We start from the raw sequence: 15,137 nt of genomic DNA, 5'->3' as shown, positions 1-15,137 counted from the left end.
CAATTTAAAAAATAAGCGTCAAGTGAGCGTCTTATTTTTTCGCGACTGTACACGAAACATTTGCTACAAATACATCACGTGACAATTTTATAGCTGTACGTTAAGAACCGCGCAGCTGTAATTAACTCGCTGCAATTAGCACTATTTTTCACGTTTACGTCGGCGACGTCGATACGAAGCGTGATGAATTGTTGGACTTCCAACTTGACATGGTACGAACGATAGTATTGCACGAGGGAGGACGGCAGGAAGTGAGGCTATCGAGACTGCTAATGGGAAGATTAATTCGATCTTTTGGTTCGTGCACTTTTCATCTTTCCCCTCTTCTTATCTTTACTCTTTTCGCCTCCTCTTGACTTTATCGTTTTTCTTTCCACCGAAGAATCGCTGGAAGAGGAAGCGTCATAAAAATTTCAACTTGGTCGGCTTAACGGTCGAGAAGTTACGTTCAGTCCTGAAAATAGCATTTCTTTTTGCCATACTCAGCATTCGACGGTGAACTTTCGACATGCTTAGAAAACTAAAAATTGAGTTCGTCGGATTTTTAACTCACGGCAGTTAGTTATCACGTGTAATAAGCTCTCGTAAAATTTAATTATCATTATTTTCATCTTATTAGTACCAAATTGGATCCATAATGCTCCTCCGCTCGGGTTGCTTCTGCTTGTAATGTACGCGAAGTTAACGCAATAATTAATGGCATGTTACACCGCATGCGCGCGTAAAGTAACAATTAATTACATCACGTTGCCGCCCGTGCGCATAATATAGTGCCGATATTTTACAAACAATCGTTAATTGCCGACAACAACCGAACTTTCCTATTCTCGTCGTTACCAAACATTGCTCACATTGTATTTTTCACTTTTGTTTTATGAATGCTCGCATTGAGAAAAATATCGGATCACATGTGTGTATATAGTATATACACACGCTTTTGTTAAACTGCAGACGCAATTGCTGATCGAAATGTAGCACACAGAGCAGCACCAACAGTTTACGTAGAAAGTAAAACAGTCTATCAGATAAGTTGTAGCAACGGCGAGTGAATCGGATTTTAAATGAAAAACTGACTCACGTACTTGCTTGCACTTGCTTCAGTTTGATCTACTAATCCGACTATCCGCCAGAAAACAACTCTCCGTTCTTGCTGCTCGTCACTATACTTCTTTCAAATTCATGACTTCTCTTTTTCTTGGTTTCTTTTTCGTTTAATCCAAAGTTTTTGTAAAGCGTGATTTTTAAAACATCGAAGATATTAGAAGTTCTGCATTCAATATAGGCCATTGCTGTTGTAAAGTTCTAAATTACGAATTATCTCTTACAAATTTAAAATTATTTTTTTGAATTCTTGTTGTTATTTTAATTGTTTTTAGGCATTACTTGGACATTTTTAGCGTGTGCAGAATACACGAATCCCTCATCCTACAATTTATCCTGCGGGCAAAAGAAGCGGTTTTTTTTTATTGGCCACTACTCTCCAACCGCTTTGATCGACCCTCTTTTATTAGTTCGACGTAAAGTACGTCGTTACGCTATCGATTTTGTCGGCTTTCCACCGCGGTGATAGTCGGAATTGGGACAAAATCTGTGTCCCTCTTATCGGACGGGAATAAACGAGCCGTATAATGATGCTCGATTTCATAGATATTCACGAATGACCAAATGGAGCCGCAAAAGCTGTGCCGATTTTATGAGGAAAACGCTTTTATTCGATTTTTGTACGGAAAAACATCGCGCACGACGTTTCTTTTAAGACTTTATTCTCAATACCTGAAGCAGTTTTACGCTGACCTTTGATCGTGAGAATTTGAAAGTCGAATCAGGAGATAAAACTCGCAAAAATATTGCATGGCAAATAGACGTACTTGTGAAAAAAGAGGAGGATTGCCAATTAAGAAATATCATTATACAACTTCTAAATAAACAAATATACTTTTGCCATGTTAATACATTTTATCAAAATTAATAAATAACTCATCTCAATTTTATTTTAATCTCTAATAGATATATTTTAAACATGTACAGTATATTAGAATAATATTTTTTTTTTTTTAAATAGTGATGAATGAAATGTACGCCTAGGCAATTCTGTCATGTACCGCATTATCCTGAGGATGCTTATTTCTGATCGAAGTTCATTCCTGACCGTTTCATCGATAGAAGAGCGTCACCAAGCAAATACAACTCGCTCGAAATGGTTATCGACGAAACAAATAAACTCTACTCGACTAAGATTCTCGCAGTCTTGACCTCGAAGCTTGACGAATCAGGCGGTGCACGTTTCAAACGCTAGAATATAACGTCATTGCTTTGTTTGCCAATGACGATGTCTCGCACGCCAATTTTAGACTCAACCAGGATGATCATATCTTCACGCAATTAAAACAAAAAGGGAGAAAAAACTAGGAGACTTATCGTTTTTAAAACAAATATAAGCTTCAATATTAACATCGTTTTTTTTTAAATTTGTTATCGAAATCACCTTGTAGACGATATGAAGCCATTCAGTTTTTTTCGCAATGTAAATTATTTTAGTATATAATGTTATTATATACAATAGCGATATTTATTTCAATGCTTTAAAGTTTTCAAATTGGCAGACGAAGTGAAGTGTTTTAATTACGTATTGCAAATATAGATAAGTAAGTGGAGAAATTTCGTAAAAATTTACAAGTTTGAAAATAACGTTAAAGAATGAGAATTGGAATTCTAAAACTTTTCCGAGCGTTCTGACGCTCGTTCTCGAATCAATCTACTTCGATGTGCCTTTAAACGATTTCCTGGGTTTCCGGAATTTGTCCAAAAATGACACCGTCAACCGTTCTCAGAACAGAAGTTCTCGCCGAAGGGGAAACGGTTTCGCTCGTTTGCGATTGCCACCGAGTGTAAGGAGAATCATCGGCACGTATAGCGGGAGCGGACGGGGGCTCTTCGACGCTTTACGGTAACGAGTGGCTCGCGTACGAAAGCCCTAATTAGCGTTCCCGGCAGGCAGGTACCTAACTGTAGATTTAAAGGCGTATACCAGCGTCGATCCCGCCGGTGGGTAATGAACTCCGTTCCAGGAGGAACGGAGAGGGGGCGAAGGAGGAGACGAAGAAGGGGAGGAGACGCGGCCGGGAGAGAAAGCCGTGGCGAAGGTAGAACGGCGCGTTGGAAGGATACATTGCCGGAAGCGGATCTTGCGATAGGGTTAACGGTATCAAGAAGACGTTTGCCGACTGTCGTCGCGTGACCAGTTTAATTGGCCAGCGGCTCTTCCTACGATGGCCCATCGCGGTTCTTCGTGGTGTCAACGAGATCCTGATACTCGGAACCATTTCCATCTGTTTCTTTACAACACCATTTAGACGACGAACCTAATTAACGCCGCGTGAAATGAACATTATTTTGGGCCGAGTTCGAGGCTCGCGTGTAATACGAACAAGTTTCTAGCAAGTTAACCGTTTGAATGCGTAATTGCCACATATAGGAGGTAGTGGAAGGTTTCGATTTCGTCTATGTCTTTGATTTCGACGAATCGCCCGGCAGCTATTCCTCCTAACTTTGGAAACTTGCCGGCGAAGTTTCGCCCGCGTCAACTTCTCGACGAAACGTATCGGCGAACGATATACGTGCATACCCGACGCACACACATCTCGTCTATGTGTGTATGCACACAAAAGTACAAGGAGAGACGTATAATTTAATGTAAGGGTAAACATTTGCTTTTCCGCAGCCAATCTTGACTCCGATTTTCGCCGCTGCCGCCGCAAAATTTACACAGTTTTCCAACCATTAGCACAGTTTTCGTCACAAATCCGTCTCACTCTCATTCCCGCGAACAATGCCTCGCTTCTGTTTAGAATTAAGATGACATTCATCGCGTGAATGGAAACGAGTTGGTTTGCAGTTACTACAAATGTTCTAATCCGTTTTAATACTCTATTGTTAAATTAACTGTCATTCGCAATGGAACATTATTCTAACAGGATCTAGCTGAACTGAAACAAGTCTTTACATTCTTTTCTTTATTATTATCTTTATATTATATATAAGTGTAAGAATAAACTGATATGATATGAGCTAAGTAATTTTGTCGAATTGCTATAGATATTAATTAGTCACATACGCGCCTTCAGTATCGTTAAGACATCACGATAATCTTCAAAACGTGACAAATAATAAGTAATAATCTTAATTAGACGGCTTAGGAAACTAATGAGCAGTCCTTTATGAAGGATTTTTAAGAGGTATAGATACTCGCTTAAACGACCAACCAGATTTCTCGCGTGTCACGTTAAGAGGATTCATACGCATTCGATCGATACACTTGCGGTAATCCTTCACGAAGCGATAATCGCTTCGCGCGCGCTCGCCCGGAAGAAATTCGTGTCATGTTTGAATAGAGAAGACGGAGTGTCTCGATCGTGCGGGAAACCTGTCGCACCTGCCACCGAGGTCAGGGACGATCCTCAGTCGAGATAAACCTGAGAAGGTAGGCAGGCAAGCAAACTGGTTGGTTCGCTACTGCAATTTCCAGCACGACCAACGCGAGAAGGTCAGCGTACCTGCGAAAGCCAGCGATTTTCCCGCAGTATAAATATTAATTCTTTAATTCGCCAAGCATTGGCCACGTTATAACTAAACTAGTTGCGCGATTAATGATGATCCGTTCGATTATTTCATAAGATTTTTATCGAGCTTCAAGTTACGCGGTTAATTTAAACTCCACTAAAAATACATTTCGTATTTGAATAAATAGATGCGCCAGTCATTTAAATACTCAAGGGCCTCGATTAAGGTGGCTACCCGATTATTTGTATTCTCAATTAACTAGTAGACCGAGAATAACCGTGAACGCCGTCGTGACGAAGAACTTGTTGCTAGAACTTCTTACGAAGGGGGATGCATATTCAAGGATCGTATATGTAGATCGCGCAGCTTGGGTCCGGGAGAACTTTAATAAATCCTCGGACGACTCTGGTGTAAATTTACGTTGGCTGTGTATTTACGCGATGCGGAAAGCGAGTTCGCGCGCGAACAAAGGAACGAATATTAATCGTTAAGCGGCTACAAAATTTACGCGCAGTTATAGATTCGCGCGAGAGCGAGATGCGCGCGACGCGACGTGTCTTTGACACGCGGCGAGTTTACGCTCTCCTTTGACCCATATATAACCCTCCGTTCGATTAATGCCACGGCTCTTAATTACGCCGTTTAATCGGCATAATTAATCGCGCGACGGCCCCTTTTGCTCCTATTTGTTCGGCGCGCGACGTTAATGCGCCGTTCCGACGAATGATTGCTGCAAACGCTGCGAAGTATTGGATCCTAATTTATGAGTTCACCATGTGTTATCGGCGATTATGCGAGGTTAGTCACTGCAATTGACGCACGAGTACTTGTTAAATGACAAAAAATAATGCTCTAAATTACAGTATATAGCATTTCGAGTCCAATATTTCTAAGAAGTGCTGTATTTAGATTTGATTTCTTACGAATATAGTTTATACTACTTGAGTGGTATTCGATTTGTACTCTTCGATAGAAAGTTACTTTTACATCCTTTCACATTTCTTAGATATTTATATTTTAATAGATTTTAGTTTATCTATGCAAATTTCGCGTAATGCATTTTTGCCAAAACATATTGGATTGTTATTTTTATTATCATTAGGTATCAGACTGTTATCGCTATACATTATACACAGGAATACTGTTATCTATTATGATAACAACGTAATCATAACTGGACAGAAAAGAAGAACCTCTGAATGAAAGACGCGTCATATTTATAAGAAAGTCAAGTTATTCTCATAGGACGTAGATAATAAATTATTACAGCGACGGCGTTTGAATAGGATCGAGAGATGAGTCGATTCGAAGTTAACAACTCGTTCGCTGTAGAGAAAGTAATCTGGTGTATTATTCGATTAAAAGTAATTGCTTCCTGGCGACCAGAAGGGTCAGTAGAAAGTTACGGCGAGTGACAATGAGTCAGTGAGCGCATTTTTTAATTTAAAATACGATTTACTTCTCTGTCTTGATAATAGGTTGTCTCGGAGTGATTTGTTCTTTAGCGAATTGAGAGAAGCGATTTTTACTCAGCAAAATTTGTTTGAACACTGTGTTTTGTTGTAACTTCCTAAAATTCAGCCTTAAATGTCTTTGCAATACTTCCAAATTCTTCTGATTAAGTAATAGACTTTGAAATAAACATCATAACAAGTTTAGTATCATATAGGACAAATGTGTGTAACATGATTTAAATTCACAGGTTACAAAGAAAACTCGAAGCAACGGAATAAGCAACAGAATAAATGGATTTTAACGACTTTATCTAATAATTTCGATAAGATATAGATAATCCTACGTCTATTTTTACCAGATGTGTAAGAACTTCTAATCGATGTACAATTTACTATGATTTTCATCGAAAGAGATAACGCTGTTATCCATGTGCTTAAATTTCTTTTTTTTTTAATAGCTACTGTATTATTATGTGACGATTTTCTCTCTCTCTCTTCCTTCTATATTTATTTTATTTTATATACAGGAAGTATTATATAATTGAAATTGGATAAATTTAATGGTGCATGTCGGTCGACTATATAAATCAATTGTTACATAATTCTTAAATTGATCTTACATACATGTACAACTAAAACGGATAGATACGGGCGTGTCATTGTCGTTTCGCACGCACATATACGTGTTGCACTCGACAAAAGTCTCGCGAGATGAAGGCAGTCTTCTGCGATTTTATGTGCAACAGTTACTGCGCTCTGTCTCTACGCCGCGCCGCCTCGCTTTCGCTTTCGCTTTCTCCTTCGCGTATACCATCTCGCAGTAACGTCTCACGGGCGATTCTCTTTTGCGAGAGAAAGAGAGATGGAACTGTGGCTGCGAGTTATAAGAGAGCAATGCCACATCAGGGCGCCACGCCTATACGCGTATCGGTAATTTAATAATAGACCAATGTCTATTACTGCGCACCCTATGACGGTTATTACGATACGAGCGATTGATGGATCGATTCGTATGTAATGTTTAAGTACAGAGTGTTACGAATGTTACGTTCGACAATGTGCTATTATCTAATAGCGCGATTTGTTCCACGCGACGATTTCGTATTTATCGGAAAACGTATAGCGGTTCACAATTCACGTAATGAATGTTGCGTTAATATTCGCGCACGATTATTGCATCTGTTGTGCACATTCGCAAGCTATTAAATCCAAAATTATAACTTTTATTAATTTTTCGAATTAAGTATTGGTATTAAAGATTTAGGTCTCTATACAATTTAGAGGAAAAAGTCTTCACTTTAAGCGTCAGCGATTTGCGATCTGATTTAAAAAATGAGTACGCGATTCCGGAAGCTTAGTTTATTATCATTGCGATTTCCGATCGGTAGCGATTGAAACTTGGCGGTGCGGATCGTCAAACAGCATCGATCCGATCGTTTACCGAATGATTTAGGGGATTCGTTACGAAGATCATTCTAGGATATCGCCGAACTTTCTCCTTCTTCTCTTCTCCTTTTCTTTCTTCTTCTCCTTCGTGTCTTCCTTTCCCTTCTTTTTCCCCTTTCCTTTTCTCTCTATCCTAAAAGTCGAAGAGAGACGGAGAGATAGATAGACAGAGAGAGGAATAGAGCTCGTAACGAAATTACTTGTTCTGAAACCTGGAGAAACCGGTTCTCAGAGTCGCGACTCTCGAGAGTCTCGCTCGTTTACCTCGGTTTCCACTCTCGGGCATGAGCACACTAACGCAGGCAGATACCGAGATGCCCGTGTGAGGGATTAGAGACGGGTACGCCACGCCGTGCGCGCACACAATTTTCCGACTCCCGGAGGCAGCGACCTTGTCGCGCGCGCACATAGCGAAAGAAAGAAGGCTCTCAGGCCTCTCTTTCTCCGAACAAAGAAGCGCTACAGCATTCTCGAAAAACGTTTAAAATAGTTTTTGAAAGGAATTTGTGTTTTTCTACTTTTTAATTTAGCCAATGTTTTTTGAAATTTTCGTTCGACGTTCTACTTTGTCCGTTATATTTTTGGTACATTTGTATCGCGAGAAGCTAATGAACCAAATCTTTATGAAACAGATAATTATCGGGTATCATTTATATAGACATTAAAATGGCACAACTACCTGAATATTCCGCCAATCGCCTGAAGCTTCTATCTGTCTCTTTATATACAACCGTAATAATATTATAATTATATGTGCGACTAATTGATTTAATTACGCCATATACAATCGCGTTCTATATCGTGTGTGCAAGATAGTTGCTTTTCGAGAACGTATCGCTTTCTGTCTCACAGATGTAAACATCTATCGCGACAGCAAGAAGCGTCTCAGACTGTGATTAGTTAACTGCGTTTATCCTTTGTTCAAGCTGGTGCGCATTACAATTCATTATAATGAAGATAGTCTGCGAAGTAGACTGCCTTGAGGATAATGAGCCGATTATATACGAACCGTACGCGCAGCGAGACTGTCTTGGTCATAATGAATTCGATGGGAACGAAGAACGAGCGACGAAGCGAGCGAGCGAATGAGTGAACGAGTGAGCGATTTGCTCCTTTCCGGATGCTGTTGGCTCGTGGTACCGGCGTCGATGCATAAGCGCGAATGGAATTCGAGAGTAAGAAGCCGAGGGGAGACAGGAATGTCTGGAACGAGCGCGACGACACGACTTACCGTTACGCATTTCTGCGAAAGAACGAAAATTGCCGTTTCATTTCTCAAACCTTTCCCTCGTAGAGAGAAAAAAAAGAAACCGCGATAATTCTTCACTTTCAACGCGTTTATAATCAGACAAATTAATTGGAAAGTGTGTTATCTCTTTTTATTTGTAGATATATATATGAATTTTGTACAACGATCGATTTTTGCTTCTTTTTTGATATCATCTCTAATTGGAGATCCATCAGCTTGTCGCAAACGTAAATATTTATTTATTTTGGAACGTGAAAGCTTTTCTTTCTTTTTTTAAAATGCTTTGTTTTGACACAGATGCATATGTTTTTTTAATGCGTTAAAAGATTTGTCTCTTCACATTCGTTGCTGCAACGAATTTTTCGATATTGGACGGGGAAAAACGCAGGACGAAAAAAAAAAAAATGCACTCGCGAATTGTCGACGCTAAATGCATTCGTCGCTCGATTCGGCGCACGTTCTCGCGAAGTGCGGTTGCAACTCTTTCGCGTTGAATTTTTTCACGTCGTTCGCCGACGCGTCCTCGCTTCATGAATATTCCGGCGTTCATTACGGTGACGCCGTGCCGTCCCATTGTTGCTTACCGGAACAGCCGTTGCTCATTCGCGCCCGAGCCACGAAATTTTGAAACCTCGACGGGAAACGCGAGTTCTTTCGCTTCCGAGTCCAAGTATATAACGGTATTAGTATGTTGCGATGGCTTAAACCGCATGAGAGATCTGATTATTGTCAAGCATATGTAATTGAATTGTTTTGTTCAAATAATATCGAATTATCATAATTATTCATTAATGGGTCGAGAATCACATATCCGCTGTTTAATGAAATTATATCCGGCAATAATATCTGGATATCGCTCCGTGGTGACAACGAAATACGTTAATTGCAATTTTAGCGTATTAAAGGCGGAAATACTCCGAACCTAATATAATTATCAGTACGAACGATTATCATTACTCGAACATGTGAGAACGCGATCGTTCGCGTGTCTTTAAATCGGGATTAACCTTTCGCGAAGTTTTGATGGATCACCTGGCATTACAAATTGCCGCTTAATCCATCAACCAAGTTCAGCAGTTGCGGCAATTATTTTAGCGTTCGCATGCGCCTCGGCTCTCGTTCGTGGACTTCAACCACGCTCGGAATTGCGTGCGCATGTACGCACGACACCCGACATACGTATTCGTTTCACGCTGCGCTGTTGACTTCCGATTCAAAACAATGCGTTCGAGTTTCGGGAAATAGAGTATCGCGGAAGGCGATTATTTTTAATGGAAATTTCTCAATGTATTCATTCATGCAATTCGTCTCTTTTTTACTTAAAAAGAATCGTGTCTATAATGAACTTCTTTTTTTTTTGCTTTCAGGTCTTAAATTCAATCCTGTGGGCCCCACATGTTATGGTATAGCCTGCACAACGATCGTTCGACGCATGGCACTGCGATGAGCAAGTAAGTATATAAGTTATTTTTCTCAGATTGCATAATTCTTCAACTTTCCATTTTGATTGCCGGAGAGTTTACTCCTCAATATTCACGTAATCCTCCGCGTTTTATTTTATTCTCTGCGTTAGCGGTTAATCTTATTCGGCGAGAGACTGTGCGTTCGCAATTGATCACCTCGCGGATTCCGATCGTCGAAGCGTCGAACGACGATTAATAAACACACAATTGGCTTCAAGATGCCAACGAATGGGGCGTTTTTTCTCCCTTTTTTCCTAATTATGACGACAATCATTTCCACGGTTGCAATTACGATCGTGATCGTAAATAAGCGTCTCGGTGCACTATTCTTGTTCACTGCTGGTGGAGAGTTTGCGACTCGGTCGCCTCGTATGACATAAACGTTATACGAGCGAATGCGGTAGTCTATTGTCATCGTATATATGCCCGGACCACGCGATATAGTTACCCGTATGGTTATAGTCGGGCGTTATCATTGTCGATGCGCGTAATTGCCTTTACGGTTGCACGCATGATCCACGAGATTCCGCAGAGCCAGTCTCGCAGGATATCGCGTGCTCTAAAGTAGGTTAAAAAAATCGTTAACGCGTCAAAGCGATTTTGTGGTATGCAAGCAAGAATGTTATACATTCACAGCTGTCAATAATAGATTAAATTAAAAATAACACTACTTATTTCTCTCTATCTGTAATAGTTAAAAAGTCTGTCGTTAGATACACGAGGTACTAATTAAATACGGTTCGAGAAATCATGGAATATCGTTCGTTCAAGGCCTTCTACATGCGCCTTGCATCCGGACGACATTATTATTAACGAAGAGAAGCGACACGATGGCAAAACGGAGAAGAGGCCTTTGTTAACTCGAGCGTCGCGTTATCACTGTGCGATCATCGTTGCGACGAGTTACGACATAACGGCGTTTTAAAGCTCCTCTTCCGCTCTTCTTCCTCCTCTTTCCCGCTTCGCTCTTTTTTTTCCCCTCGTTTTTCTCAACGCATTGTCTGGTGCATCTGCATCCGCACGACGCGCTCTTCTCTAGTGATCGTTAGTAAGAGAGACTGAATACCGAAAGAATTTTGCTGACAGGTGTACGCCAATTATATCTCGGTATAATTGTATTATCTCTTTTTTACTACTTGTATTGATTACCAATATTGAGAACATCAAATATTGACATACAATAGAAATGTTCATCAATTTTCGACAGTATCAGTTATATTATTATATGTACCTATTAGAGTTTGTTTGAATGCTAATAATATCAAATCAATTTATTATGTATTTGATTTCTGATAAAAAAAGATTAATATACGCAAATTAACAATGTAAAATTTATGTAAAATTTCAAGTTTATATATTTATCTTTCTTTCTTTAATAACATCTTTTGTGAATATACATTAAGGAAACACCACAAACGTGATTGATTTTACATCTTTTGTGAATAGACATTAAGGAAACCCTACAAGTGTGATTGATTTTACAATATCGATTTGACAAGATCTAGTTAATGTAATAATAGTATTATAATATAATACCGAAGAGCATTATAATATATCTCACAAATCATATTATAATATAACAATACCACAATGTGTATAATATAATACTAAAACGTTATGTATAGATACTGGTATTATTATATCGTGTTTCTCAATCTCTGATTAGAAATAATGTTGAAAATTAGACTTATGTAACTTTGCATGTATCTTGATTCTCGATATATCAAGTACAATAACATTGGTTATTATTATTACTTAGATTTCACTATTTAGTAAAAGATTAAAGACAGTGTAAGTTCTTACAAATATTTGTTACGAGTAAATTATTCGACGCACAATACGGAATGACTCGTACCTTGCAATTTTCTCTACTTTGAGTTATCTCTACCGCGAAGAATCTTGTTGAATTTACCTCGCTCTTTTAAGTTCCCTGAAAATCTGGTGTTGCTTCAGGAAATCCAATACCTCAAAAAGGAGAAACGCTTGTATAAAGTCCATTTACGTGAGCGTTTCTTCAGAGACAGAGAAAGGAAGAGACAGGACGATATGGTCCCGCCATAAATCATTCTTCTTCATCGCTACCGGAACTCTAAAGCTTTCGACGAGAACGTATACAACAATCGTAGACAGCGTGATAGTTTTGGATAGGAGGGGTTAATCCATCACTCCCGGGATCGAAAATAGTGGAATCTGGCATTGGAGATATGTATCGCGGGGCGAGAGATGAAGGGCGCTCCGCGGAATTGAATGCGAACGAAAGGGCGCGCGTCGGCCGGCAGAAATTGAAACGTCGCGCGGAAATTGAACGGCGGCATAGGTGAACGAAACCTTTCCCCGGTCGTGCACTGCGATTCGGTCGTCGGCGGGTCCCGACGCGGAAATGGAAGCGTCGCCCGCTTGTAAACCGAAACCCTAAATCAGCCCGGCACTTTTCGCGAGAACGCGGTTCGAGGCCGCGCCGTTGAAAGACCGCGTATGGGATCTTGCGATTGTTCGCGTTCTTCATTCACGTATTCACCAGTCACGAAAAGAACGCTCGTTTTTTTCTTCTACATTAATATAGGAGTATCTCAAAACCATTGTTGAACCAGGAAGTTCCTTTGACTACGGATTTTCTGGCTAATGTAAAATCGATTTTTTCTCAACGAGAATTTTTCTTTACTAAGGACGTATTCATAGTTTTTGAATAACCATGGTTTATGTTATGTACCAGTTAGTCAAAATTATATATGGGAAGAGATTTTGGAAAAATAAATCAAATACTCTCCAAAGAAAATCCTCGTCATTAATATTTTCTTTAATATTTATGTTGACAAGAATGACGCTTAGCGCTTAAATTTGTTCTACATATTAGGTTGGGGAAAAAGTAATCCATTATTTAAGCCTTGAAATAAACGAAAAAATAATGGATTACTTTTTCCTCAACCTAATATTTTTTATACAATCAGAGGTGAAATATTTTCTACTGTATTGAGATAATTTCATGCCGTCGTGCGATCGAGCGAATCTGGAAATCGGGAATCCGATTATGCGGCAAGACGACTTGCTGCTATAGCGAATCGCACAATATAGATCTAGCTGGTACATTCCCATAAATGGATCTCGTATCTCCATCGTGTCGCTCTCTCCTTGCTTTGTGCGATTTTAGCCCGGAGACATCGCCTTATGTTACATTGAATTACCTCGATGCATGCAGTTGTGCGGCACGTGCTACCGAGAACCAGACGGTGATACGTGTATTTATACGAACACTTATCGCCGCGAGATTATGCCTCTCTAATCTCTATCGGAAGTATACATCGCCGCTGGATACGTTCGTGTATCTTCATCGCGTGTAAGAAAACCTCTTGTCATAGCTATATACCACTGTGGCGAACTTAACGCGTTAAATACTGTGTAAATTTTGATTAATTCTGTGAGAACCTTATTAATGATAATACGATATCAGATTCAATTTAAAAAAATATGTAATTGTTTTCCTGTTCACCCTTTTTCACACAGAACGTTGCTATAATTGGCGCAACATGACTTTTATGAATTTCTTGAAAAATATACTGTTTATCAATGTCTTAAAACTTTCGGAATCTAGAATTGATAGACATTTTTTAAATCAAACATATAACGTGTAGATAGTAGTAGATAATAGTGTAGACTCAGGACTGTTTGATAGCGTGGCATTTATAAGTGTGTTTAATAATGTAAAAGATTAAACATAAAGATTAAAAATAAATTACATATTATTAAATTAATCAATAAAAATAGAATTTTGTATTTTTATTAACGTAATTTTATTAAAAAATTAACGATAATTACGATAAATATAAAATTACGATAAACACGTAATATCTAAATACGACGCGAAAAAACTCGACTGAAAAAAGGCTTAACAAATTCTAAGTTTTGGAAGTGCTAGGATATTAATAATTCTTAATGTACATAATGTATTTGCTTATATAAGCTTTCTTATAGAAATGTTAAATGCTATTGATTACAGAAAATAGAAAAAACCGTTTTAGTAGCAAAACTGCTTTGATAGTAGAGTAGTGTTGCAAGAAATACTAAAGCTTTTTTCATATGGATTTTAAATCAATTTTATTGCGTGAAAAAGGATTAACCCACTTTTTCTATCTGACGTGTATAACTTCGTAAGTGGTACGTAAGTTCTTTATCGTACATCAATCAGAAATAGATCAGTGTCATAGCTCCGGTCACGAGTTCTCGGTAGGATGGATACCAATTAAGAGGCAGCGCGTTTCCCGGGAAGCGCGCACGGATCTCCCCGCTTATCCTTCCCAGTTCTCACAGTTTCTCTCTTCCTCCTCCGTTCCTTCCTGTGCGGATCGCTGGCAGCCGCCGCTCTCGAGGTAAGTTATGCAGTCAAGGGAGGAACTCGTTTGAATTTAATGCTGGTCATTATTGCGCGCAAAGAGACGACTCATCGTCGCTTTGATTCTTGTCTGCTCTTCGGCAGTCAATGACAAATCCGTAACGGTTTGCGTCAAGACACCACATCTCGGATCTTGTACCTATGCATCGCGTTTGAAGAAAATGTGACTTCGAATTTGCAATTTCCACGAAGTTAGCGACAGTTGTAAAGTGTGTCTCGCGCAGTTTGTGTGATTTTTCTGAATCGTATCCAAAAGACGCGACTGTATAGTAAAAATAAGAACCTTTTCAGTTTTAGAAAGTATTTTTATTAAGATCTATTTATATCAGAATTATCAGAATTTTTTTCGAAATTTTGAAAACTAATTTTTTTCAGAGATAGACTGGTTAAAACATTTATCGGCTCTTGTCGCGTCGTAATCGCTCGATTTCATCATTTTGCGAAAAATCGTGACAAAAGGTCAGCCGAGAAATTTTGGAGAATAGCTTCCGCGAATTTTCAGGTCTCTGCAATATACTATATCTCGTTATCGCATACACTCTCGCCGCTTGGTCGTTTCTCTCCGACTCTGGTCGACC

At 39.2% G+C, this 15,137-nt stretch overlaps 1 protein-coding gene across 4 annotated transcripts in view; it reads left to right on the top strand.

Annotated features, from left to right (window-relative positions):
- Window positions 1–15,137, top strand: part of LOC139810176 (uncharacterized) — a 170,297-nt gene that overhangs the window by 71,258 nt on the left and 83,902 nt on the right. For all 4 annotated transcript variants that reach the window (XM_071773501.1, XM_071773503.1, XM_071773500.1 and 1 more), the window contains one exon: window positions 10,077–10,160. The gene's annotated coding sequence lies outside the window, so the exon portion shown is untranslated. The remainder of the gene's footprint in view (window positions 1–10,076; window positions 10,161–15,137) is intronic.

The sequence above is a fragment of the Temnothorax longispinosus genome, chromosome 3, assembly GCF_030848805.1.
Source record: "Temnothorax longispinosus isolate EJ_2023e chromosome 3, Tlon_JGU_v1, whole genome shotgun sequence".
Classification (NCBI taxonomy): Eukaryota; Metazoa; Arthropoda; class Insecta; order Hymenoptera; family Formicidae; genus Temnothorax; species Temnothorax longispinosus.
The sequence above is the reverse complement of the archived record's forward strand: the minus strand, read 5'-3'. Positions and strand labels throughout refer to the sequence as shown.